The sequence below is a fragment of the Hyperolius riggenbachi genome, chromosome 8, assembly GCF_040937935.1.
Source record: "Hyperolius riggenbachi isolate aHypRig1 chromosome 8, aHypRig1.pri, whole genome shotgun sequence".
NCBI classification, from domain to species: domain Eukaryota; kingdom Metazoa; phylum Chordata; class Amphibia; order Anura; family Hyperoliidae; genus Hyperolius; species Hyperolius riggenbachi.
This window is the reverse complement of record NC_090653.1, coordinates 194246990-194273696: the sequence shown is the minus strand read 5'-3', so window position 1 is coordinate 194273696 and position 26707 is coordinate 194246990. Positions and strand designations below refer to the sequence as shown.

The following is a 26707-nucleotide window of genomic DNA, read 5'->3' as shown; positions in this document are numbered from 1 at the left end:
ATAATATTCTGTTATCTGGGGAATATAGCTACTTAATTTATGTATGTAGGGCGCACTTGGCTTAGTGTTAGAAAAGAGGACAGAGAGGGAATAAGAAAAGATGTTTCCAAAAAAGTAACTTCAGCATTCAGCAATATCCCGAGCCAAAAAGCACAGGCAACCATAACACATGTACGCAAGAAAGGATGCTGTTTTTAGAATGGAAAGGGGCTCTCACTGTGGGGTCACAATTTCAGTGTTTGCCATAAGCTCTATATTACCCAGGTACGCCCCTGGAGGCAAGACATGTCCAAGATGGCGTGACACCGTCGTACCTGGCATGCAGCATAGGCCCTGGGGAGCTGGGTGTGTATAGTTGGAGAGGAGATCGCAGCACCAGTAGAGTAGCACTGCCACTCAGCCGAGGAGGAGGAGGATGATAGCGAAGAGGATGTAGAAGGAGGAGTAGGAGGAGAAGGAGAGGAGGTGGTAGCAGGCCTGCCTGCAAGCCGTAGAGGTGTCACAACTAGGTCCGCTGCACAGCCACATACTCCCTGCTTGCCAGCGGTCACCAGGTTGCCCCAATGGGCTGTATAAGTAATGTACCTGCCCTGACCGTGTTTTGCAGACCAGGCATCCATGGTCAAATGGATCTTTGACCCAACGCTGTGTGCCAGAGATGACACCACTTGCCTTTCAACATTACGGTACAGTTTGGGTATCGCCTTTTTTGAGAAAAAACTGCGGCCTGGTATCGTCCACTGCAGTGTCCCAATCGCCACAAATTTTCGGAAGGCCTCAGAGTGACTGGCAGACATTGGCTTCTTCCGGTCAAAGATTTCCTTCACAGACACCTGGCTGCTGTGGGCAGAGGAGCAGGAACCGCTCAAGGTGAGAGGTGGAGTGGAGGAGGGTGGCTGTGAAGGTCCAAGGAGAAAGCAGATGAAGATGCTGCACCTGAAATAGGAAGAGGAGAAGGAGGGTGGCTTTGCTTTTGTGTGCTGCTTTTCCTCAGGTGGTCATCCCATTGCAGTTTGTGCTTTTTCGTCATGTGCCTTCGTAAGGCAGTTGTCCCTACGCGGCTCTTGATCTTTCCATGGCTCAATTTTTGGTGGCAGAGAGTACAGATGGAATTGCTCTCATCTGAGGCAGACACACAAAAAAATGTCCACACCGTTGAGCCCAGCACTGTGGGGGTGGCGGCAGCAGCTTACCTTGAAGGGCATGTTGGCTGGCTGTCCAAAGGTGGTGATAAATGCCGCCGGACACTGCCACGAGCTGTTTCTGACGATGAGCTCCCTCTGCTTCTGTTAGGCTTGGTGGTGTATTCTCCACAGTCAGCATGCAACGCATGAGCTGACGTGGAGGAGGTACACACACTAGCACAAGGAAACAGGCTATCCCTAGTATAGTGGAGGGGAGGACTGACTCCAATAGGAGATTGTGGCGCACAGAGCCGGTGCAGATCCGACAGCCACAAACAATACTTTCGCTATAACGTCTCAGCGCAAAGTAGCGCTGAGCGCATAAACCAGAACTGAGGAGAGCAGGACAGGTAGACAGAATGAACGCTTGCTAGCTAGCCGCTACTTAGTGCCAGCAAGCGTCCACAACAAGACAGACTGGAATGAGGCAGCCAATGCGTTGCAGCGATGGCGTGCCTCACAAAGACAGGACAGGGTAGTCAGGAAATAGCAGGATCAAGATAGATGAACGTAACACAGACAAATATACAATAAGTATGTTTTCCTAGCGTATTACAATTACAGCTATCAATGAAACTATTTGTAACGTCTGACTAACATATGTATATATCGGCAATGAACCGATATATGACATAAGCAGGAACACTGACTAGAACTGGAGTAATACAGGGAACAGGACTCAGAAGGATTCGCTATCTCTTCGCAGAGATGAACGCAATCCACAAACGGTAACAGAACAGGATTCAGAAGGATTCGTTATCTCTTCGCAGAGATGAACGCAATCCACAAACAGTAACAGAACAGGATTCAGAAGGATTCGTTATCTCTTCGCAGAGATAAACGCAATCCACAAACAGAACCAGGAGCAGGGTAACTAACTCAGCACGGGTGATCACGATACGCGCAACCTACCAAAACGTGCTGAAAAGCTGACTAACTGTACACAGGATATAAACAGTTCGTGTACGTATACATCAGCGACACTGATGTATCAACGTAACACGAATACAAGGAAAATAATAAACGTGCTGGTATGCATATATATTGGCAATGAACCAATATATGATGCAAAGACCAGCAAAGTATCTTTAGAACAAGAAACACGATCGGGGGCTGAAGCAACAGCAAGACAGGCTTAAACTGAAGCTATGAAAACCCGAGGAGTCCTGCAGGAAGCAGATCTTTATACTGAGGTCATCCAATGGGAGCAGACATGCAGATTCTCACACAGGTGAATGATAATCAGTCACAAGCTGACAGCAGGGAAAGGCAGACAAAGCTATGCAGCTTGCATGGAAAGAGATCAGAACTGCCTGAGCTGCAGCACTACTACTTCCAGCAATACCTGCTGCAGCAGCGATCATTACAGTACCCCCGCCCTTAAAGGCGGATACCAGACGCCTCTCAAAACTGACATTCCCAAGGAGACAACCTAACTGATAATTCATGATGACCGGGACAGCCCGGCAAGACCAAATTCCAGAATCAGTCATCACAAGACTGGACCCATCAGAACCAGAACCTACAGAACCATGCCCATCAGTACTACAAGTCTCAGTGTGACACCCAACAGAACCATGATTTCCAGAAGAAAGCCCCCCGAAGCTCTCTGAGCGATACCCACTGCCTTCCAGGGACCGTCCAAAAATGCCAACGCCTTTGCAATGCCCACCGGAACTGTCTTTACCAACACAAAACCCACTGTTGAACCAGTCCAAAGTACCAGGACAAGCTTCCTCAGAGATCTCCCAGAACACTTTAAAGCTCCAAAGAGATCCCAAAAGGTCAGAACGCCCTTTAGGCTCACATGGAGAACTATCAAGAATCCCCATGGAACCTATGGCAATTCCCGAGTCAGGGTTACAAGGACAAACATCAAGATCAGGGCTTTCAGGGACCAGAACCATCTCTGGGCATGCAGGCAGACTGGCAACATCAGAACATGTCTCCCCTAAGGAAGCATCTGAGTACGCTAACACCTTAGACACACTTGGGCATTCTGGCACACAAAGCACATCTGGGCACACTGGTACAAGAGAAACTTCTGGGCATGTCAAGGAACTGTGAACCTCAGGGTCAGCCAAGATAGGACCGAAACCAGGACTGGACAAAAATTCATCATGACTAGACTTCACAAGCACTGGACTCTCACTAAAGAATGCAGGAACAGACTTGGATGTCGCTGATTCTAGCAAGGTTGTTAACAAATCAGGTTCAGGGGCATAAACAAGACAGGACAAGTCTTCTGATGTATGACCTGAGCTAGATAGGAATTCCACAACTTCCTCTGGACTGAACAGAGACTCATCTAGTACCTGGGATTGGGGCTCCAAAGTAGCTGCAAAACAAGTCAATATTACAGCTATCAATGAAACTATTTGTAACGTCTGACTAACATATGTATATATCGGCAATGAACCGATATATGACATAAGCAGGAACATTGACTAAAACTGGAGTAATACAGGGAACAGGACTCAGAAGGATTCGCTATCTCTTCGCAGAGATGAACGCAATCCACAAACGGTAACAGAACAGGATTCAGAAGGATTCGTTATCTCTTCGCAGAGATGAACGCAATCCACAAACAGTAACAGAACAGGATTCAGAAGGATTCGTTATCTCTTCGCAGAGATGAACGCAATCCACAAACAGAACCAGGAGCAGGGTAACTAACTCAGCACGGGTGATCACGATACGCGCAGCCTACCAAAACGTGCTGAAAAGCTGACTAACTGTACACAGGATATAAACAGTTCGTGTACGTATACATCAGCGACACTGATGTATCAACGTAACACGAATACAAGGAAAATAATAAACGTGCTGGTATGCATATATATTGGCAATGAACCAATATATGATGCAAAGACCAGCAAAGTATCTTTAGAACAAGAAACACGATCGGGGGCTGAAGCAACAGCAAGACAGGCTTAAACTGAAGCTATGAAAACCCGAGGAGTCCTGCAGGAAGCAGATCTTTATACTGAGGTCATCCAATGGGAGCAGACATGCAGATTCCCACACAGGTGAATGATAATCAGTCACAAGCTGACAGCAGGGAAAGGCAGACAAAGCTATGCAGCTTGCATGGAAAGAGATCAGAACTGCCTGAGCTGCAGCACTACTACTTCCAGCAATACCTGCTGCAGCAGCGATCATTACAGTAAATGTTAGGCTTAGTGGTGTATTCTCCACAGTCAGCATGCAACGCATGAGCTGACGTGGAGGAGGTACACACACTAGCACAAGGAAACAGGCTATCCCTAGTATAGTGGAGGGGAGGACTGACTCCAATAGGAGATTGTGGCGCACAGAGCCGGTGCAGATCCGACAGCCACAAACAATACTTTCGCTATAACGTCTCAGCGCAAAGTAGCGCTGAGCGCATAAACCAGAACTGAGGAGAGCAGGACAGGTAGACAGAATGAACGCTTGCTAGCTAGCCGCTACTTAGTGCCAGCAAGCGTCCACAACAAGACAGACTGGAATGAGGCAGCCAATGCGTTGCAGCGATGGCGTGCCTCACAAAGACAGGACAGGGTAGTCAGGAAATAGCAGGATCAAGATAGATGAACGTAACACAGACAAATATACAATAAGTATGTTTTCCTAGCGTATTACAATTACAGCTATCAATGAAACTATTTGTAACGTCTGACTAACATATGTATATATCGGCAATGAACCGATATATGACATAAGCAGGAACACTGACTAGAACTGGAGTAATACAGGGAACAGGACTCAGAAGGATTCGCTATCTCTTCGCAGAGATGAACGCAATCCACAAACAGTAACAGAACAGGATTCAGAAGGATTCGTTATCTCTTCGCAGAGATGAACGCAATCCACAAACAGTAACAGAACAGGATTCAGAAGGATTCATTATCTCTTCGCAGAGATGAACGCAATCCACAAACAGAACCAGGAGCAGGGTAACTAACTCAGCACGGGTGATCACGATACGCGCAACCTACCAAAACGTGCTGAAAAGCTGACTAACTGTACACAGGATATAAACAGTTCGTGTACGTATACATCAGCGACACTGATGTATCAACGTAACACGAATACAAGGAAAATAATAAACGTGCTGGTATGCATATATATTGGCAATGAACCAATATATGATGCAAAGACCAGCAAAGTATCTTTAGAACAAGAAACACGATCGGGGGCTGAAGCAACAGCAAGACAGGCTTAAACTGAAGCTATGAAAACCCGAGGAGTCCTGCAGGAAGCAGATCTTTATACTGAGGTCATCCAATGGGAGCAGACATGCAGATTCCCACACAGGTGAATGATAATCAGTCACAAGCTGACAGCAGGGAAAGGCAGACAAAGCTATGCAGCTTGCATGGAAAGAGATCAGAACTGCCTGAGCTGCAGCACTACTACTTCCAGCAATACCTGCTGCAGCAGCGATCATTACAGTACCCCCGCCCTTAAAGGCGGATACCAGACGCCTCTCAAAACTGACATTCCCAAGGAGACAACCTAACTGATAATTCATGATGACCGGGACAGCCCGGCAAGACCAAATTCCAGAATCAGTCATCACAAGACTGGACCCATCAAAACCAGAACCTACAGAACCATGCCCATCAGTACTACAAGTCTCAGTGTGACACCCAACAGAACCATGATTTCCAGAAGAAAGCCCCCCGAAGCTCTCTGAGCGATACCCACTGCCTTCCAGGGACCGTCCAAAAATGCCAACGCCTTTGCAATGCCCACCGGAACTGTCTTTACCAACACAAAACCCACTGTTGAACCAGTCCAAAGTACCAGGACAAGCTTCCTCAGAGATCTCCCAGAACACTTTAAAGCTCCAAAGAGATCCCAAAAGGTCAGAACGCCCTTTTGGCTCACATGGAGAACTATCAAGAATCCCCATGGAACCTATGGCAATTCCCGAGTCAGGGTTACAAGGACAAACATCAAGATCAGGGCTTTCAGGGACCAGAACCATCTCTGGGCATGCAGGCAGACTGGCAACATCAGAACATGTCTCCCCTAAGGAAGCATCTGAGTACGCTAACACCTTAGACACACTTGGGCATTCTGGCACACAAAGCACATCTGGGCACACTGGTACAAGAGAAACTTCTGGGCATGTCAAGGAACTGTGAACCTCAGGGTCAGCCAAGATAGGACCGAAACCAGGACTGGACAAAAATTCATCATGACTAGACTTCACAAGCACTGGACTCTCACTAAAGAATGCAGGAACAGACTTGGATGTCGCTGATTCTAGCAAGGTTGTTAACAAATCAGGTTCAGGGGCATAAACAAGACAGGACAAGTCTTCTGATGTATGACCTGAGCTAGATAGGAATTCCACAACTTTCTCTGGACTGGACAGAGACTCATCTAGTACCTGGGATTGGGGCTCCAAAGTAGCTGCAAAACAAGTCAATATTACAGCTATCAATGAAACTATTTGTAACGTCTGACTAACATATGTATATATCGGCAATGAACCGATATATGACATAAGCAGGAACATTGACTAAAACTGGAGTAATACAGGGAACAGGACTCAGAAGGATTCGCTATCTCTTCGCAGAGATGAACGCAATCCACAAACGGTAACAGAACAGGATTCAGAAGGATTCGTTATCTCTTCGCAGAGATGAACGCAATCCACAAACAGTAACAGAACAGGATTCAGAAGGATTCGTTATCTCTTCGCAGAGATGAACGCAATCCACAAACAGAACCAGGAGCAGGGTAACTAACTCAGCACGGGTGATCACGATACGCGCAGCCTACCAAAACGTGCTGAAAAGCTGACTAACTGTACACAGGATATAAACAGTTCGTGTACGTATACATCAGCGACACTGATGTATCAACGTAACACGAATACAAGGAAAATAATAAACGTGCTGGTATGCATATATATTGGCAATGAACCAATATATGATGCAAAGACCAGCAAAGTATCTTTAGAACAAGAAACACGATCGGGGGCTGAAGCAACAGCAAGACAGGCTTAAACTGAAGCTATGAAAACCCGAGGAGTCCTGCAGGAAGCAGATCTTTATACTGAGGTCATCCAATGGGAGCAGACATGCAGATTCCCACACAGGTGAATGATAATCAGTCACAAGCTGACAGCAGGGAAAGGCAGACAAAGCTATGCAGCTTGCATGGAAAGAGATCAGAACTGCCTGAGCTGCAGCACTACTACTTCCAGCAATACCTGCTGCAGCAGCGATCATTACAGCTTCTTTCAGCAACGTCTCCTCCTACCCCTCTCTGGCTCCCCCTCTGAACTGTCCCCCTGTTCATCTCCTCTATTGGGAACCTGCATGACATCCATGGCAGTATCATCATAATCATCATCATAATCATCCTCCACAGCTTCGCTTGTATCAGACACCTCAAAAACTGCACCAACAGCAGGTACTTTATCATCCTCACACCTTACGTCCATAGTGACGCCTAACTCAGACATATGAGGTGGTGTAACTTGCTTAGCACCTTCATCTTGTTGTAACAATAATGGCTGTGAATCAGTTAATTCCCCGCCAAATAACTCCTGCTAAGTGTCAAATGGAGCAGGTGTGGTGTTAGTAGTAGCACTGGTGGCTGTGGAAGATGATGTGTTCTGTGTTAAATAGTCAACTATGTCCTGACAATCTTGGGAGTTGATGGCACGTGCCTTCTGAACACTGTACTTTGGTCCAGGGCCGCACGAAATAACGTCAGCACGACCTTGAACAGACCTGGTGGCCTACCTCTGTCTGTTGTTTTGTCCATATGGGGGGGGGGGGGGATGAAGTGAAAGGTATGCACTGACTTGACTAATACAATGTGCAGTTACACAGATGCAGTGAAAGGTATACACTGACTGCTGGTACAATACAATGTGCAGTCACACAGGTGCAGTGAAAAGGTTGCAGTGACTGCTGGTATAACAATGTTCAGACACACAGGTGCAGTGAAAAGGTTGCAGTGACTGCTGGTATAAAAATGTGCAGTCACACAGGTGCAGTGAAAGGCATACACTGACTGCTGGTATAACAATGTGCAGTCACACAGGTGCAGTGAAAATGGATGCACTGACTGCTGGTATATAAAACAGTGTGCGGTCACACAGATGCAGTGAATGGTATGCAGTGAATGGTATACAAATGTGCAGCTGTCACACACACAGGTACCGTGAATAGGTGCAGTGACTGGTATATAACACTGCGTGCGCTCACGTAGGTAGGTGCACTGAACAGGTAGGTATGCAGTGATTGGTATTACAAATGTGCAGCTGTCACACACACAGGTAGTCACTGAATGTGCTGGGCCTGGCAGTGGCACAGTAGGAATTACCAAGGGGCCAAAGGACAGCTGCGACTGACAGGGCTGTATATGCAACACAAGTGTCTATGGGACACACACAAAAAATAAATAAATAAATAGATCACAAGAACAATATTAGCTCTCAAAAGAGCTGTTGAGGGGTGCTTTTTAGCATCAGGAAGGAGCAAGCTAACAAGCCTAACAATAGCCTAACTAAGCTTTCCCTATGTCTACAGCAGGTTCCTCTCCCTTCTCTTATTACTGCAGCCACACGACTGAGTGAAATGGCTGATGCTGCCTGCCTTTTAAAAGGGGGGGGGGGGGCTCCAGGAGGGAGTGTAGCCTGATTTGCTACCATGTGTCTGCTGACTGTGGTGTAGAGGGTCAAAGTTGACCCTAATGATGTTGTAGAGGGGGCGGGTCGAACTCGCATATAGTTTGTGGCTCACCGCAAACACAAACCACCGAAGTTCGCACGAATAAATTTGCATGCGAACCGTTCTGCCCATCTCTAACAACAACACAGGTGCAGTGAAAAGGTTGCAGTGACTGCTGGTATAACAATGTGCTGAGTGACAGCACCACCGACAACTCCCTACATGTACCAGGCTACAACCTCCTTAGAGCAGACCACAACGTAGCCCTCTCTGGGAAATTAGAGGGGGGGGGGGGGCATCTGCTTTTACATCAACACCTCCTGGTGCTCCAACATCACCACTCTCAACAAAACCTGCATCCCTGATGTCAAGTTTATGGCCATAAACTGCAAGCCTCAGTACTCCCCCAGGGAGTTCTCTTCCCTTGTACTCATTGGGGTCTACATCCCTCCCAACGCATGCTCCAAGACTGCCTTGCAAACCCTCAGGGACTGTATCTCGCGGTGGGAAACTGCCCTCCCGGAGGCCCTGTTCATCATCCTGGGTGACTTTAAAGAGACTCTGTAACAAAAATATCATCCTTTTTTCTACCATCCTCCTAGTTCCTAAACCTATTCTAATGTGCTCTGGCTTACTGCAGCACTTTCTACTATCACCGTCTCTGTAATAAATCAATGTACCTTTCCCCTGTCGGACTTGTCGCCCTGTGTCTGGAAGGCTGCCAACTCTTCAGTGCTGATCTGTTATGCACGCCCCTCTCCAGGCCCCTTCTATGCACACTCCAGTGTGTGTGTTATTTACATAAGCCAGCAACGTCTTTGCTCTCTGATATCAGTGAGAGAAGAGAGCTGGATAAAAATCCTTCTCTGGCTGTGAAAGGAGCTGGCTGACACATACTAAGGAATTACAGACATGGGCAGAGCTGTCTGCAGGAAGAAACATCAGCCTGTCACTATTCAGTGGATGAGAGCTGCAGGGGGAGAGAAGGTAAACACACAAATGATCTCTTGAGATTCAAAAGGAAGGCTGTACAGTATACAGCCTGCTTGTGTATAGATGCATTTTCTATGACCTCGATTCATAAAAAGCAGTGCGATAAAAAAATCTAGTCGCAAAATACCGCACTCGGTATTCTCCCGGTCTGTGTGCTAATTCATAAAGATTTCCCTAGCTGCCTTTGAAGGTCGGTAAATTACCGCAGCCCATTGAGCGGTAGAGTAGAGCAGTGTGGCGATTCTCTCTTTTGCCCTGCACAAATGACTCCACAAATGACTCAGACAGATGACTCGCACAGACTTTTCCTGCCTGCACAAATGACTGGCACAAATGACTCAGATAGATGACTCGCACAGACTTTAATTTATCTCCCTGGTCGGTAATGTTAGCTTTTCATGCGGTAACAGCCTTTATGAATTGACACATTTCTAAGTGGTCGGGAAAGTCTGCTGTTTTCAGCATTACCGCATGAGGTAATGCTTTATGAATCGAGGCCTATGTGTGGACATACTGTACATCAACCTACTTCCTGTTTTGGTGGCCATTTTGTTTGTTTATAAACAAACTTTTAAAAACTGTTTTTGACTACTTTTAATGCGGCGGGGAGTGGCGAAATTGTGACAGAGGGAAATAGGAGATATCCCCTAACGCACTGGTATGTTTACTTTTACATACAGATTCTCTTTAACAAGGCGAACCTACGACATGAAATACCCCGCTACAAGCAGCACATAACCTGCCCTACCATAAACTGTAACACCCTGGACCACTGCTACACGGTCCACAAGAATGCTTACAAGGCCACCCAAGGTGCCCCCCTGGGGAACGCTGACCATAACACAATCCTCCTGATCCCCACTTACAGGAGGCTCCTGGAGACCTCTAAGCCCATCATCAAAACCATCAAAAAATGGACAGCCGATGCAAAACTGGAGCTCCAAGCTTGCTTTGACACCACCAACTGGTTGACCCTTGAGGCGCCCTCCCTTGATGAATGGGCCGAAAATGTCACCTCCTACATTAGCTTCTGCAAGGAAATGTGTATCCCATCCAAGACCTTCAGGGTCTTCCCCAATAACAAGCCTTGGTTCAACGACAAGCTCCGCCGACTTCGGAAACGCAAGGAGGAAGCGCACTGGTCTGGCTCATCTGAGGAGTACAGGGATGCCAGGTACGCCCTGAAAAGAGAGCTGTGATCAGCAAAGAGGTCCTACTCTGAGAAGCTGGGGCTCTGCTGCCAGTCAAATAATACACGGGAGGTATGGAAGGGCCTGAGAGCGGCCACGAACTTCAAACCTGTTCCTCAACCTGTGACCCCAAGCCCCCAAGTTCTACTGCAGGTTCAAGTGACAACCCGACCAGCGCGCAGACCAAACAGCCACGGCTAAGGTGACACCTCCCCCCCCAGGTGAACCCGTCGCCCTGGCTCCTGCTGCCATCCATGAAACTGATGTACTCTGGCTCCTCCGTAAGCTGAATCCCAGGAAGTCTTCTGGCCCGGATGGAGTGTCATTAATCTGCCTGAGAACCTGTGCTGATCAGTTAGCCCCTGTGCTCTCCTCCTTATTCAAGCAGTCACTATCGGACGGTACAGTCCCCTCCTGTTTTAAGCGGTCCACAATTGTACCAGTCCCCAAAAAAACAGGCAGCACTGAGCACAACAACTTCCGACCGGTGTCCCTAACCTCTAACATCATGAAGCTCCTAGAGCGGCTGGTCCTTGCCCACCTGAAGAGGTTCACGGACGCCCACCTTGACCCACTCCAATTTGCATATAGGGCAAACAGATCTGTGGAGGACGCCATCAATGCCAGCATGGCACCTAGACAACCCTGCCTCCTACACTAGGATCCTGTTCCTGGACTTTAGCTCAGCGTTCAACACGATCTGCCCAGATATCTTGCTCACAAATCTGACGCAGCTTGGAGTAGACCCCACCCTTCGGGCATGGATCAAACACTTCCTGACAAATAGAACGCAACAGGTGAAGCTGGGCAACTACTACTTCAGCGTCAGAACCACCAATACAGGGGCTCCACAAGGCTGCGTTTTGTCACCACTACCGTTCTCCCTCTACACCAACAATTACATCTCATCTGCTGACTCTGTGAAAGTCATCAAATTTGCGGACGACACCACTATCATCGGCCTAATTGGCAACAACGGGGAGCATGAATACCGCAGCGAAGTTGAGAGCATCTGCAACTGGTGCAGAGACAACAACCTTGTACTCAATGCAGCAAAAACAGTTGAACTAGTTGTAGACTTCAGGAGGAACCCTCCCCCCCTCCCACCTGTCCTCATCGGGGGAACCGAAGTCTCTAGGGTGTCATCTGTACGGTTCCTCGGCACGACTCTCAAGAACAACCTGAAATGGGGCCAAAACACCACCAAAGTTCAGAAGAAATCTCAGCAGAGGTTGTTCTTCCTGTGCCAACTTAAGCGATTTGGCATGCCCCGGAAACTGCTAACCAGCTTCTATACTGCCACCATAGAATCCATCCGCTGCTCCTCAGTCATTGTCTGGTACACGGGCGCAACGGCCAGCGACAAACACAAACTACAGAGAGTCATAACTGACGCAGAGAAGATCATCGGGTCTCCTCTTCCACCTCTTGATCTCCTCCACTCCACTAGGATGATGAAGAGAGCCACCATGATCTCCCGCGACCCCTCCCACCCAGGCAGTCGCTACTTTGAGCTCCTCCCATTGGGCCGCCGCTACAGGACCTTACCATCCAAAACCACCAGGCGGGAGAACACCTTCTTCCCCCAAGTGGTTCTGCTGCTTAACTCCAACCTTCCCCCGTCAAGGCCTGCCTACTAGCATGCCCAAGCGGGGCCGGTCAGTCAGCTCTTGCCATTGCCCGCCCTGGTTCTCACTGCCCAGGGTCCGGATGGGGCTCATTGTCATTGTTATTATCACCATTATTATTATCCCTATCCCTACTATTATCAGTATTAGTGTTATTGGACTGTACCTGCACAGCAGGAGGATACACTAACTGATGATCTGGGACTGTTATTTGAGAAGGCCATATCTATACCATTACAGCAGTTCATAATTTGCATTAATTGTTAAATTGTATGTGCTGTGCGTCTGTCCTCTTATACTATGTCTATGCCATGTGTACCATAAGCAATTCTGAGTATAGCTCTGCTGTACTTGGCGAAATAAAACTGATTCTGAGTCACACAGGTGCAGTGAAAATGGATGCACTGACTGCTGGTATATAAAACAGCGTGCGGTCACACAGATGCAGTGAAAGGTATGCAGTGACTGCTGGTATAACAATGTGCAGTCACACAGGTGCAGTGAAGAGGTATGTAGTGATTGGTATATAAAACAGCATGCTGTCACACAGGTGCAGTGAAAGGTATGCAGTGACTGGTATTAAAATACAATGTGCAGCAGCCAGTCACACAGGTGCAGTGAAGAGGTAGGCACTGAATGTGCTGGGCTTGGCACAGTATAGCAATTAGCAAGGGCCAGCTGGGACAGACAGGGCTGTATATGAAGTGTTACTGGGCCACACAAAAAAAATACATTACAAGAACAATAGCTCTCAAAAGAGCTGTTTTGGGGTGCTTTTCAGCAATAAATATCAGCAAGGAGCAAGCTAACAGACCTCCTAACTATCGCTTTCCCTATCTCTCCAATTTCTCTCCCTTCTTTTACTAATTCCAGCAGCAGACAGAGTGAGAAAATGGCCAACGCTGCTGTCTTTTATAAGGGGAGGGGGGGCTCCAGGAGGGAGTGCAGCCTGATTGGCTGCCATGTGTCTGCTGACTGTGATGTAGAGGGTCAAAGTTTAGCCCAATGATGTAGTATAGGGGGCGGGTCGAACTCACATAAAGTTCGCGTTTAGACTTGGGTTGTTCACGCGAACAAGTTCGCGTTTGAACCGTTCGGGCCATCTCTATTCTGATTTAGCAGCATATTTGTGAACTATGATGCAAAATTACAATTATGTGAAATTTGTGCTCTCCTCTAGTCACAAACAATTTCTGTCAATGACACCTATTTTTTTTTTTTAAATGACAGTTGAAGTCAAGAAATCAACAAATGGTGCAGTGTTGGCCTAACATTGCACTAGTATGTGATGCTAAGTGATGTGCAACAACTTTTGTAAAAAAGAAGTTATGTCAGTGACAATTAATTTTTGTGTCACCAATTAATTTAGTTTAAGACAGTGACGGGCTGTAGCCTGTAACATTGCTGCAGCCGCATACTATACTACACAGGTGGTGTGCTGTAAGCTACAAACACCACAAACAGTAACTACAAATATAACAGCAGGATCTAAAAAGGACTTTTGCAGTCAGGATCAGTCCTCAAAAGTTGAAAAGTTAACACAGGCATAACCCAGCTCAGACCTCTCTATCCACATACAAGCCAGACTATCACACAAACACCTGGAGAGAGGGTCAATAATTAATTAACACTTTAGTAGCTCTAAATACCAATAAGCAGTAACAGCATGCAAGGCTATGCATGGGCTTCACTGCTGTTAATAGTAAAAACGTATATGAACAAAAAAGACACCACAACCGGGTACTGAGCGATTTGAAAAGTTTGAAGCCTAGTGTCACCTGGGCGCAACGCCAGCGTATGAGCCCCGCCTGCCTGCACATAGCTCCTGCTTCTTCCAACCTGCCTTCACATAGAGAAAACTCCTGGGAAATCGATCCAGCTTAGTAGCCCAGGGAGTAAGCATGCGTGGAGTATGCATGCTTCCTGAGTCTGTTCGATCCCAGTGGTTGGACATTGTACTGCATGTTCGTAATGGAATGGTATGGGCTCTAATTAGAGTGTGTGTGTGTGTGGGGGGGTGAAGAGAACAATAGCGCTAGAGATGGCTCGAACTTCAGATTTTGGGTTCGCGAATTGTGGCGAATCGCCATAGACTTCAATAGGCAGCCGGATCTTAAAACATACAGGGAATATTTCTGGCCACAAAAGTGATGGAAAAGTTGTTTCAAGGGGTCTAACACCTGGAGGGGGGCATAGCAGAGTGGGATGCATGCCAAAAGTGCCTCAGAAAATTACGTATTTGACGCAGAGTAGGGTTACAATCCCTAAAGGGCAGAAATCACATTGCATTGCTAAATTGGAGGCATAAAGTGCTTTAAAACATCTTGCGTGTGTATACATCGATCAGGTAGTGTAAGTAGTGTACTGCTTCACACTGATAGACCAAACTCACTGTGTAACGCACCATAAACAACTGTTTGTGTAGTGATGGCCGTGCTGGTGTGCACGTTGGCAAGAGTGCAGGCGATGGCGGTTGCAGTGTGTAACCCACACAGATATCAATAACAGATACAGTTCCAAGCTAAGCACAGCTTATGATAGACAATGTGCTGGCTTGCTTGCAATAGTTAGAAGAGTATAGTAGAACTACAAGGCACAGAAACTGACTGTGGCCTGTATGCAGTGTAAGTGTAACCCACACAGACAGGTATCAATAACAGATACAGTAGCAAGCTAAGCACAGCTTATGATAGACAGGGTGCTGGCTTGCTTGCAATATAGATAGAAGAGTATAGTAGAACTACACAGCCCAGTAATGACTGTGGCCAGCCTGTAAGCAGTGTGACCAGTGTCTCACACAAAAAAAAAAAACAGAAAACAAATAGAACAATATGAGCCCTCAAGAGGGCTTTTGATTTGGGATGCTTTCAGCAATCAGCAATAAACAAAAGCACCTAGCTAACTGTCCCTGTCTTGGCAGCAATGTCTCTCCCTTCGACTCACTACAGCAGCAGCACCAGACTGAGAACATAGCCTGCGCTGCTGCGTTTTTATGGGGGGGTGGGGTCCGTGGGTGAGTGTAGCCTGATTGGGTGCCATGTGTTTGCTGACTGTGATGTAGGGGGTCAATGTTTAGCCTAATGACGAGGTATAGGGGGCAGATTGAGCCGCCTTATCTGTTCGCTACCCGCTGCGAACCCAGCAGCTGATGTTCACCGGGAACTGCTGGCGAACCATTTGGGCCTTCTCTAAATAGCGCAAGGTATTACCTGACTGCAGTATATACCAAAAGGGAACTTAATCATCACAGTGAAGTACAGCTTGCTAAAGTCTGTGGAATTATGCATGCAACTTCTTAACATATAGGATAAGAATTCTTTGTGGGGCGGGGGAGAATGGAGTAAGTGAGGGATGGACGAGGGGACGCAGGACCTAGGGAATCCCAGCATGTTAGGGCAGGCGAGCTGGGAAAGGACAGGGTTAAGTGAAGGAGGGGGCGGGGCAGCATGCCGGGGGTCTGAATTTGCTGGGGAAGCGGTGATTGGCCCAGGGACAGGAGCGGAGGATTCTGGGAGCAGGGCGGGGGGCGGAGTTGAGCACTCGGGCAGACAGCACGTAGGAAAGTCCCCGCGGCTGCTCTGAGTGTCATGGCAGACATGGCAGCGGAGGCTAACGGGGCCCGTTGGGTCCAGGAGCAGCCCGCACCCAGCCAGCCGTGTACGTTAGCGCCCCCCGCAGAGCCAGCATCGCGTCCCCACAAGTCTAGGCCGCTGAAGCGGCTTAGCCCAGAAGTTACCCCTCGAGCGGATCGTGCTATGGGAGGCCCTCCAGGGACCCTCCGTCCGCTGCCCATGCATCTAGCTCTCAATGCAGGCATGCGGGCGGAAAGAATCCCACAAAGAAGCAGAGCTCGCAGGGCGGGAGGAGCAGCGAGATCAAGGCCTCCAGCCATCCAACCTCCTCCAAACAGGTGACCACGGCAGCAGCTCCTGTTGCTGCCCATCCAGGTACAGGACCAGCGCCCACTCAGGCCAGGGCGGCCCCTTCCACACGGGCATCCACCTCTGTGGCTAGTGGAAACACGGCAGCACCTCCTGGTGCTGCCTGGTGAGGGAATAGCCAGCGCACGGGGAACAGCAGGGACAAGTCACCTTCTCCCCAAAAGGTACCTCCAAGCCTGCCTCCAAGGGTGCTTCGAAGGGATCCCGCAAAAAGGGACTTGGAACTGTTGCTGCCTCTGTCAGGAGAACCAGGTCTCTTTTCCCCCGTGGTTTCTGACCAGCAGCCATCTGACCCGGGATTGGTGTCGAGATCTGAAGGTGAGATCTCCTCCTCTGAAGATGAGGACCAGCCTGGTCAAGGATCGTGATTGCCCGCTGATTGGGACAGACGTCCGATGCAGCTCGGTGAGCCAACACCCTTAACTATCTATTTCACATTCTGTACCAAATGTTGTTGTGAATCCTGTAGCTAGTGTTGTTTTAGATGTGGGGCCGGGTGTTGGTGGGGGGGTTACAGGAGTTTGGGGGTTAGTTATCCCGCCAAGCACTTCGGCACCGGGGGACCAAGGACTGCCGTGTCCAGGGGTAGTGTATCAGCAGATACCTCTTTAGCGTTGTTGAACTCATTAATGGTTTCCATCAGGGATGTTATGGCTAAGAGCACAGGCTCACTGGCCCCTGTTCCCCCGACAGTGGCGTGGACGGGTTCAGTTCCCTTAGCAGTAGGGGGAGGTAACGGGTCTGGTGGGCATCACTTACACAGGTGGTGGTCCACCAGCAGGCACCAATTGCACTAGTAGTAATGGCCGGCTCGAGCGTTGGGTCGGCCAACACGTCGGACAGGGATGTCCATCTCCCGGATGCATCTCGCATGGAGATGTAAGTGTGCTTAGAGAGGCCCCTAGGGTCTCTTTTGAAACAGGAGGTGCGCGAGCGCATTTGGAGGGGTGAGTATGTAGAAATATTTTCCCTCATTCCTCTGCAGAAATTTAATCTCGACGGGGTAAAACCTGATGAACAGGGGCGTAGCAATAGGGGTTGCAGAGGTTGCGACCGCATCGGGGCCCTTGGGCCAGAGGGGCCCCGAAGGGCCCTCCGTCAACTACAGTATTTGCTCTCTATTGGACATGTGCTCATAAAAATCACTTCTATAGATGCTTTGAATAGTAGTAATCATTAACAAGCTGTTCCCCATCCCCTTCTTGCACCTCTGACACTGTAATTGCCATTGGCAGGTTTTGGTGCGCTGTATCAATTTATGTATAGAGTGCTTGAGGGGCCCCATTGTAAAACTTGCATCGGGGCCCAGAGCTCCTTAGCTACGCCACTGCAGTGATGAAAGTAAAAAGGGGGAAGAGGAAAGGCGTAGGTATAGTTTGATACCGAGAACCTTTAAAAACTGGTTTCAGGCTTTCGCTATCTTGGCTGGGGTGATTGGAGAAAAACAGCCGGAGTGTTGTACGGGTTTATTTTTCTATATGTTCTCAATTGGTCACGCTTATCGTTCATACGGAGCAGGGGTGCAGCTAAGGTTTTTGTGGCCCCAAGCGGACTGTAGGAAGTGGTCCCATCCTGCGGCGCGCGCCCGGGCCAAAAATAGGTGTGGCTATCCTGCATAAGTGGGCGTGGGCATGACATGTGGGTGGAGCTGGAGGGTGGATTGGGGCGGGGCTGTTTGCGGGGAAAATGGATGTGGGGGTGATTGAGGCGCGCGCAGCGCGCCGCGCCGAAACATGTGTTTGGCCATGACATTGTATGGGCGGAGCTTAACCGTAGCACAGCAAATATAGCCAACTATGACCATTAAATAATAAATGCAGCAACAGTTACCCTAGACACCAGAAAATAAAAACGCAATTTGTGTAACATTTCAGCAGAAAACAAACGCAATTTGTGCAACATTTCAACAGAAAACAAACAGAATTTGGGCCACATTTCAGCAGAAATCAAACGCAATTTGGGCCACATTTCAGAAGAAATCAAACGCAATTTGGGCCACATTTTAACAGAAATCAAACGCAATTAGGGCACATTTTCAGCAGAAATCAAACGCAATTTAGGCACATTTTCAGCAGAAATCAAACGCAATTAGGGCACATTTTCAGCAGAAATCAAACGCAATTAGGGCACATTTTCAGCAGAAATCAAACGCAATTTGGGCCACATTTTAGCAGAAATCAAACGCAATTTGGGCACATTTTCAGCAGAAATCAAACGCAATTTGGGCCACATTTAAGCAGAAATCATACGCAATTTGGGCACATTTTCAGCAGAAATCAAACGCAATTAGGGCACATTTTCAGCAGAAATCAAACGCAATTTGGGCCACATTTCAGCAGAAATCAAACGCAATTTGGGCCACATTTAAGCAGAAATCAAACGCAATTTGGGCACATTTTCAGCAGAAATCAAACGCAATTAGGGCACAGTTCAGCAGAAATCAAACGCAATTAGGGCACATTTTCAGCAGAAATCAAACGCAATTTGGGCACATTTTCAGCAGATATCAAACGCAATTAGGGCACATTTTCAGCAGAAATCAAACGCAATTAGGGCACATTTTCAGCAGATATCAAACGCAATTAGGGCACATTTTCAGCAGAAATCAAACGCAATTAGGGCACAGTTCAGCAGATATCAAACGCAATTAGGGCACATTTTCAGCAAATAAACGCAATTAGGGCACATTTTCAGCAGATAAATGCAATTAGAGCTACAAAAAGAAAATAATTTACTCACCTGGCAGGCTGGCACTGGCAGAAGTCTTCTCTCCCCGTCTCCTCTCCTGTCCGGCTCCTCAGGCGTGCAGTTCCCACGGAGCTCCCTCCCTCCTCCAATCTCCCGTGCTGATTGAATGCAGGGCTACGGGAAGATGGCCACCCGAAGCACTGTACTGGAGACATAAAATAGTCTCCAGAGCAGGGCTTCAGCGGCGGCCATCTTCCCGTAGCCCTGCTCTGCTCTACCAGCCCCGCGGGGCTGCGGGAAAACAGTGACATCACGCCGACGTCACGGAGCCGCCGAGGCCCCTAAGACCTTGAGGCCCCAAGTGGCCGCGTGGTCTGCTTGGTGCCTCGCGGCGCCCCTGATACGGAGGCAACACTTGGCTCCGTTATGACAAATTGTTCAGGCAGAAAAAAGCATTGCATCCTGCAGTGCGATGGGATCACAAGGATATGGTATTCTGGATGAATCTGATGATTACGTCTCGGGGATCCCAGTCCTTTCCTGCCGCAGCTAGTGGGTCGTCAACCGCAGCGCAGCAAACTAGAAAGCGAAAAGGCCAGTGCTGGCAGTACAACAAGTTCGGGGGTCTTGCCGCTTTCGGCATGAATGCTCCTCATGTAATGGAAATCACCCCACCAGCAAATACACAAAACCGGCAAAATCGAGAGATAGAGAGTCTCATTCCAAGAGTGACGCCGCCGGTGAGGGTGGACGCGATGGCTCCTTTTTTAAGTAGGTATCCTAACGCAGAGACAGGAGTCTTTTTAAGAAACGGTTTTCAGTTCAGTTTTGTGATCCTCAGATCTTGTTCCACTCCGGGGAGTTTGCGTTATTTTAATCTAAAACCCGCTTGTGAGAAAACGCGGAAAAGCCGCCGCGTGTACTCAGAACAAGGCGGCTGATTCCGCGTCCAACGCGGCGGTTGGCACGCGTAGGCCTACATCTAGTGGTATGGCCGAACGCAGAGAAACCGCCGCATGCCTTGATAGCGGTGCGGCGGTTTCCGCATCCAGCGCGGCGGGTGCTTTACATCACATGTCTGGTGTGGCTGGGACTGATAGTCCACACAGGTTTAGAAGGACTAGGGATGAGCGTAATGACCTAATTACGAATTTCCGAAATTTCGCGAAATTACTACAATTACGATTTTAACAGTAATCGGAATTTCGTAATTTTCGCAAATTACGCAAATTTTCGTAATTACGATTACGAAATTTAGTATTTTAAAGTATGTATCCCTCTAGATGCCTAAAATGAATAGGCCAGCCTCCTCCTCCTCCTCTCTCTCTCTCTCTCTCTCTCTCTCTCTCTCTCTCTCTCTCTCTCTCTCTCCAGAGATCTGTAGTATTTCAAAACCATACTCACATTCATGACATGTCCAGGGATCAAACCCAGGCCAACCACATGGAAGACAGCTATGCTCACCACCATACCACCAAACACACACTAAATAGACTGCTAACCTAAATCTTACTTGTAGACAGTCATCCAGGCATGTCTTTTCCTTTTGCGTTCAACAGTTGTCCAAACAGAGCCAACAGAGCCCCAGATAGCCATGTAGAGTTAGGTCACAGCTAGCCTGGCTGTGGTGCAATTGGTTAGTGTGTCTGGCTGGTAACAGCAAGGTTACAGGTTCGATTCCATCCAGGCATGTCTTTTCCTTTTGCGTGCGCGCGCTGCGCCATTGAACCCCATGGGGTATTTTGCGTGCGTAAAACTTTACGCATGCAAAACTTTGTGCTCGGTGTTTGGACAACTGTTGAACTCAAAAGGAAAAGACATGCCTGGATGGAATCGAACCTGTAACCTTGCTGTTACCAGCCAGACACACTAACCAATTGCACCACAGCCAGGCTAGCTGTGACCTAACTCTACATGGCTATCTGGGGCTCTGTTGGCTCTGTTTGGACAACTGTTGAACGCAAAAGGAAAAGACATGCCTGGATGGAATCGAACCTGTAACCTTGCTGTTACCAGCCAGACACACTAACCAATTGCACCACAGCCAGGCTAGCTGTGACCTAACTCTACATGGCTATCTGGGGCTCTGTTGGCTCTGTTTGGACAACTGTTGAACGCAAAAGGAAAAGACATGCCTGGATGACTGTCTACAAGTAAGATTTAGGTTAGCAGTCTATTTAGTGTGTGTTTGGTGGTATGGTGGTGAGCATAGCTGTCTTCCATGTGGTTGGCCTGGGTTTGATCCCTGGACATGTCATGAATGTGAGTATGGTTTTGAAATACTACAGATCTCTGGAGAGAGAGAGAGAGAGAGAGAGAGAGAGAGAGAGAGAGAGAGAGAGAGAGAGAGAGAAGGAGGAGGAGGCGGAGGCTGGCTGGGCTATTCATTTTAGGTATCTAGAGGGATACAAACCCTTACAAACGTGAAAAAGTAAAATTTCGGTTGGAGACACGAAATTCGTAATTACGGGAGTGAAATTTCGATTACGAAATTGTAAATTACGATTTGAAAATTAATTACGAAATTACGAATTTGGGTCGTAATGTTAAATTTCGCATTCGTAATAAAAGCAGTTCGAAATTTCGAAAATTTCAGCTCATCTCTAAGAAGGACGCGCGCGCGAGCTGAGAGGCAGAACTTATATGGCAGCCAGAAGGGAGTCAGCTGACCAAGCCAGTCAGCTGACGGCAGTACCACTTCCCATTTGGTCCAGCACTTGGGGGAGGCGCTGGAGAGCGCTTTGCTATATATACTGGGTGCTGGTCATTCTCTGGTTGTCTGCCGTTGCGATCACTACGTGGTAGCACTCAGACCTTATTGTCAGAATTTGTGTTATCTCTGTTATACTTCAGACTAGTTCCAGGGTGTTGATGATCAAGGACCTCACACCCAAGATTAGGAATCTGTGTCATCATTCTGTGTTATACTTCAGACTAGTTCCAGGGTGTTGATGATCAAGGAACTCACACCCAAGATTAGGAATCTGTGTTATCATTCTGTTATACTTCAGACTAGTTCCAGGGTGTTGATGACTATGGAGCTCACACCCAAGATTAGGAATAAGCATTACCATCCTGTTATTTGTCAGACTAGTTCCAGGGTGTTAATGATCTTGGAGCTCACACCTATAGACTAGACATTGTTATTATTTGTTATGACCTTCTGCTTTCCTGACCTCTTTTCTGATCTCTGATTTTGTACTTCGCTATTTCTGATACTCTGTTGCCAACCTTGCTTGCCTCAGGACTCTGTATTGGCTTTCCCCCTGTATCTTATCTGTCTGTCTGTTGCCGACCTGGCTTGTCCGACCTCGAGAACTATCTCCTCTGTTTAGAGATAGTTCACAGACCTGTCAGTGACACTCCACCATTGGTGTCACTCACACTCTGGTCCTTCCCACTTTCAGTCTGACTCCTCCCCTTGGGGAGCCTCAGGCCATTGGAAGGAGCTTGTTCTTGGGTAGTATCCCTTACTGCCTTGCACCCTCGATACAGGTGCTCTCCTCAAAGTATTACTGTTGCACCAAACACTCATCTTACTCAGGTGTCCAGAGGTTAGAGATATATCTGATTATCGGTGATACTGCAGATCATCAATAATCGGGTATATATCTGTATTCTCGGTGATACTGCAGATCACCGATAATCAGATCCTCTCTGTGTTACACCGATCGTTACAGAACGGCAGACCAAATGCAAATGGATGCACTCACCGGCCGTCTGGGCACACTTACCACTTCGGTGGATAACATCAACCAAGTGCTGGGTAGTCACCGGGCGTTAATTGACGCTTTTTCCGGGTCTATACAAACCCTCCAGATGGCTGTGGATGAAGTGCGATCTCCTCCTAGCACAGACATACGTATGCCTGTACCTGAAAAGTTTTCTGGTCACAGAACTGACTTCCGAAATTTTAGGAGTAGAGTGTTATCATACTTTGAGTTGAGACCTAGATCCTCAGGAACTATGGCCCAAAGGGTCACATTTATTAAAACTTTGTTATCAGGTGATTCTCAGACCTGGGGCGTACAGTCTGCCCGCCGAAGACTTGGCTCTGACCTCTGTGGAGGAATTTTTTAAAGCCATGGCTATAATTTACGATGATCCAGACATTGCCTCGACTTCTGAGCGGAAGCTCAAACTGTTACGTCAAGGCAAGAGTCCGGTTGAGGAGTATGCTGCTGAATTTAGGAGGTGGTCAGTATCAGCCAGGTGGGATACCTTTGCACTTTTAGATTGTTTTCGATCAGGGTTGTCAGATGAGGTCTCTAATCTTATGTTAAGTCAACCTGAACCTAAGTCCATCGATGAGGCTATTTCATCGGCCATCAGAATAGATCGCCGGCTGCGCTATCAGAAACAGACCCGGGGTAGAAACTATGTGATAATGGTGTCCCACGCTGCGCCTCCTGTGATTCCACCTCCTCCCGTTTCGCATCCACCTGAACCGATGCAGATTGGCCGGTCTAAGTTGTCTCAAGTGGAGCGGAAACGCAGGATAGCAGAGCAGCTTTGTCTTTATTGTGCAGAGGGGGGTCATAGAGTACAGAATTGCCCTAAGAAATCGGGAAACCCTACTGCCTAGGAGTAGTTGGGGGTAATACCCTAGGCGTACAATTTTTACCCCTAGATGATGAACGCTTGCTTCTTCCTTGTGGTATTTCATGGGAGGATAAATCTGAAGTCACTGAAGCCTTTGTTGACTCAGGCTCAGCGGCCAATTTTATGGATTACGAATTTGCAAAAAAATTGGGTATTCCGCTCACCCCGGTAAAACCACCTATTCAAGTTACGGCAGTGGATGATTTTCCTCTGCAGACTAATAGTCCTCTGTCACAGACTCCAGAGGTGGGAGTCACTATAGGGGTGCTGCATAGGGAGAGTTTGCATTTTTTTGTGTTACACATGACAACCTCCACGATCATTCTTGGCATGCCCTGGTTAAAACTTCACTCCCCTCAGATTAATTGGGCCACTGGTCAGCTAACGAGCTGGTCGCCCCATTGCTTTCATCATTGTTTAGCAAAGGTAACCTTGGGCCAGACCAAGATTCACATGGAGGGGGTGCCGGATCAGTATTCTGAATTTTCAGACGTGTTTTGTCCGAAATCAGCCGATAAACTTCCTCCACATCGCCCTTTCGATTGTCCCATCGATCTCCGGTCTGGTTGTATGCCCCCTAGAGGTCATCTCTACAATTTGTCTGGGCCGGAAAAGTTGGCCATGCAGGAGTACATCCGTGAAAATTTAGCTAAAGGGTTCATTCGCCCTTCCCGGTCACCTGCTGGAGCAGGTTTCTTTTTTGTAAAGAAAAAATACGGAGGCTTACGGCCATGCATTGATTATCGAGGTCTGAATAAAATCACAGTAAAAAATCGTTATCCTCTGCCTTTGATAGATGATTTATTTACTCAGATCACCCATGCTAAGATTTTCTCAAACTTGGATTTGCAGGGTGCATACAACCTGGTGCGGATCAGAGAGGGCGATGAGTGGAAGACGGCCTTTAACACACCCGATGGGCATTACGAGTACCTGGTGATGCCCTTCGGGTTGTGTAACGCCCCGGCCATCTTTCAGGAACTCATTAATGAGGTGTTCAGGGAGGTTTTGGGTACATTTGTCCTGGTATATCTGGATGATATACTAATCTTCTCAGATAACCTCTCAGAGCACAGGGCTCATGTCAGATTTGTGCTGCACAAGCTAAGACAGAACATGCTTTATGCTAAATTGGAGAAATGTATTTTTGAGGTAACATCTGTCGCCTTTCTGGGGTACATAATTTCTACCTCGGGCCTTTCTATGGACCCTGCCAAAGTCTCTGCTGTCCTGGAGTGGCCTCAGCCAGTGGGACTAAAGGCTCTCCAGAGATTCCTAGGGTTCGCAAATTACTATAGAAGGTTCATAAAGGGGTACTCCACAGTCATTGCACCCCTCACCAGTCTCATTAAGAAAGGGGCAGATACCAACCACTGGTCCCCCGAAGCTTTGGCTGCTTTCTCCACTCTGAAAGAACTATTTTGTTCTGCACCCATTTTGAGACACGTCGACACATCCTATCCCTTTATCGTAGAGGTGGATGCCTCAGAGGTCGGGGTGGGGGCTGTGCTGTCTCAGCGTTCTGGGTTGCAGGGAAGATTACACCCGTGTGCCTATTTTTCTCGTAGGTTTTCACCAGCAGAGAAAAACTACGATATAGGCAACAGAGAACTCCTAGCCATAAAATTGGCCTTTGAAGAATGGCGTCATTGGCTAGAAGGAGCAGAACATATGATTACAGTTTACACTGATCACAAAAATTTGGAATACATTGAAGGGGCTAAAAGATGAAGTCCCCGTCAGGCCCGATGGTCACTGTTTTTCTCGAGATTCAGATTTGTAATTACGTATACTCCGGGTAGTAAAAACATTAAAGCAGATGCTTTATCCAGATGCTTTGAGCCAGAGACAGCACAGCCCTCAGACCCAGAGACTATTATCCCACAGAAGGTGGTATTGGCAGCTACAGAGACCTGGAAGAACTGGATGGAGACTTTAAGTCCCTTCCAGCAGGATGTTCCTGAGGGGAAGCCTGAAGGGGTCATGTTTGTACCTGTAACGATCGGTGAAGCACAGAGAGGATCTGATTACCGGTGATCTGCAGTATCACGGGGAATACAGATGTATACCAGATTATAAGTGATCTGCAGTATCACCGATAATCCGATATACCAGCTAACCTCTGTTCACCTGAGTAGAGTGTAGTGCTTGGTGTAACAGTAACACTTAGAGGACTAGGCCTCAGTGCAGCAAGTAGTACTGCACAGATTCCTTCCGCAGACCTGAGCTCTCCAAGACGGGAGGAGTCAGACTGACAGTAGGAAGGATTGTCTGAAAGTGACACTCAGGAGGAAGTGTCACTGACAGGACGGGGAACCGCCTCCAATAGTAAGGTCGGTTCTCGAGGTTGGACAAGCCAGGTCGTACACACACGGACAGATAAAGTACAAGATCAGGAGGCAAAGGCAGAGTCTAGGTACAGGCGAGGTTCGGCAACAGAGTATCAGAAATATCGAGGTGCAAGATCAGAGTTCAGGAGGATAGTCAGGCAGGCAAAGGGTCATAACAGATAATCACAATCAAACTAGTACTTTAGCAATCAACAGAATCTAGCTAAGTGTAGGATTACAGCTCCAGCTGGTCCCGGCACACTTACGGATCTGACTACGGATCTGGGTGCTCCCACGTATGTGATCGCAATGCCAGACACCAGAGGAATGACCAGCTAGCAGTATATATACACATGTACCTCTCCAGCACCTCCCACGGTGCTGGACCAATGAGTAGTGGAGCCAGAGTCAGCTGACCAGCCTGGTCAGCTGACTACTTCTGGCCGTCATATAAACCCTGCCTGAGTGC

At 47.9% G+C, this 26707-nt stretch overlaps 1 protein-coding gene across 4 annotated transcripts in view; it reads right to left on the bottom strand.

Annotated features, from left to right (window-relative positions):
- Positions 1-26707, bottom strand: part of LOC137527529 (gamma-aminobutyric acid receptor subunit beta-4) — a 608888-nt gene that overhangs the window by 224851 nt on the left and 357330 nt on the right. The window lies entirely within an intron of this gene.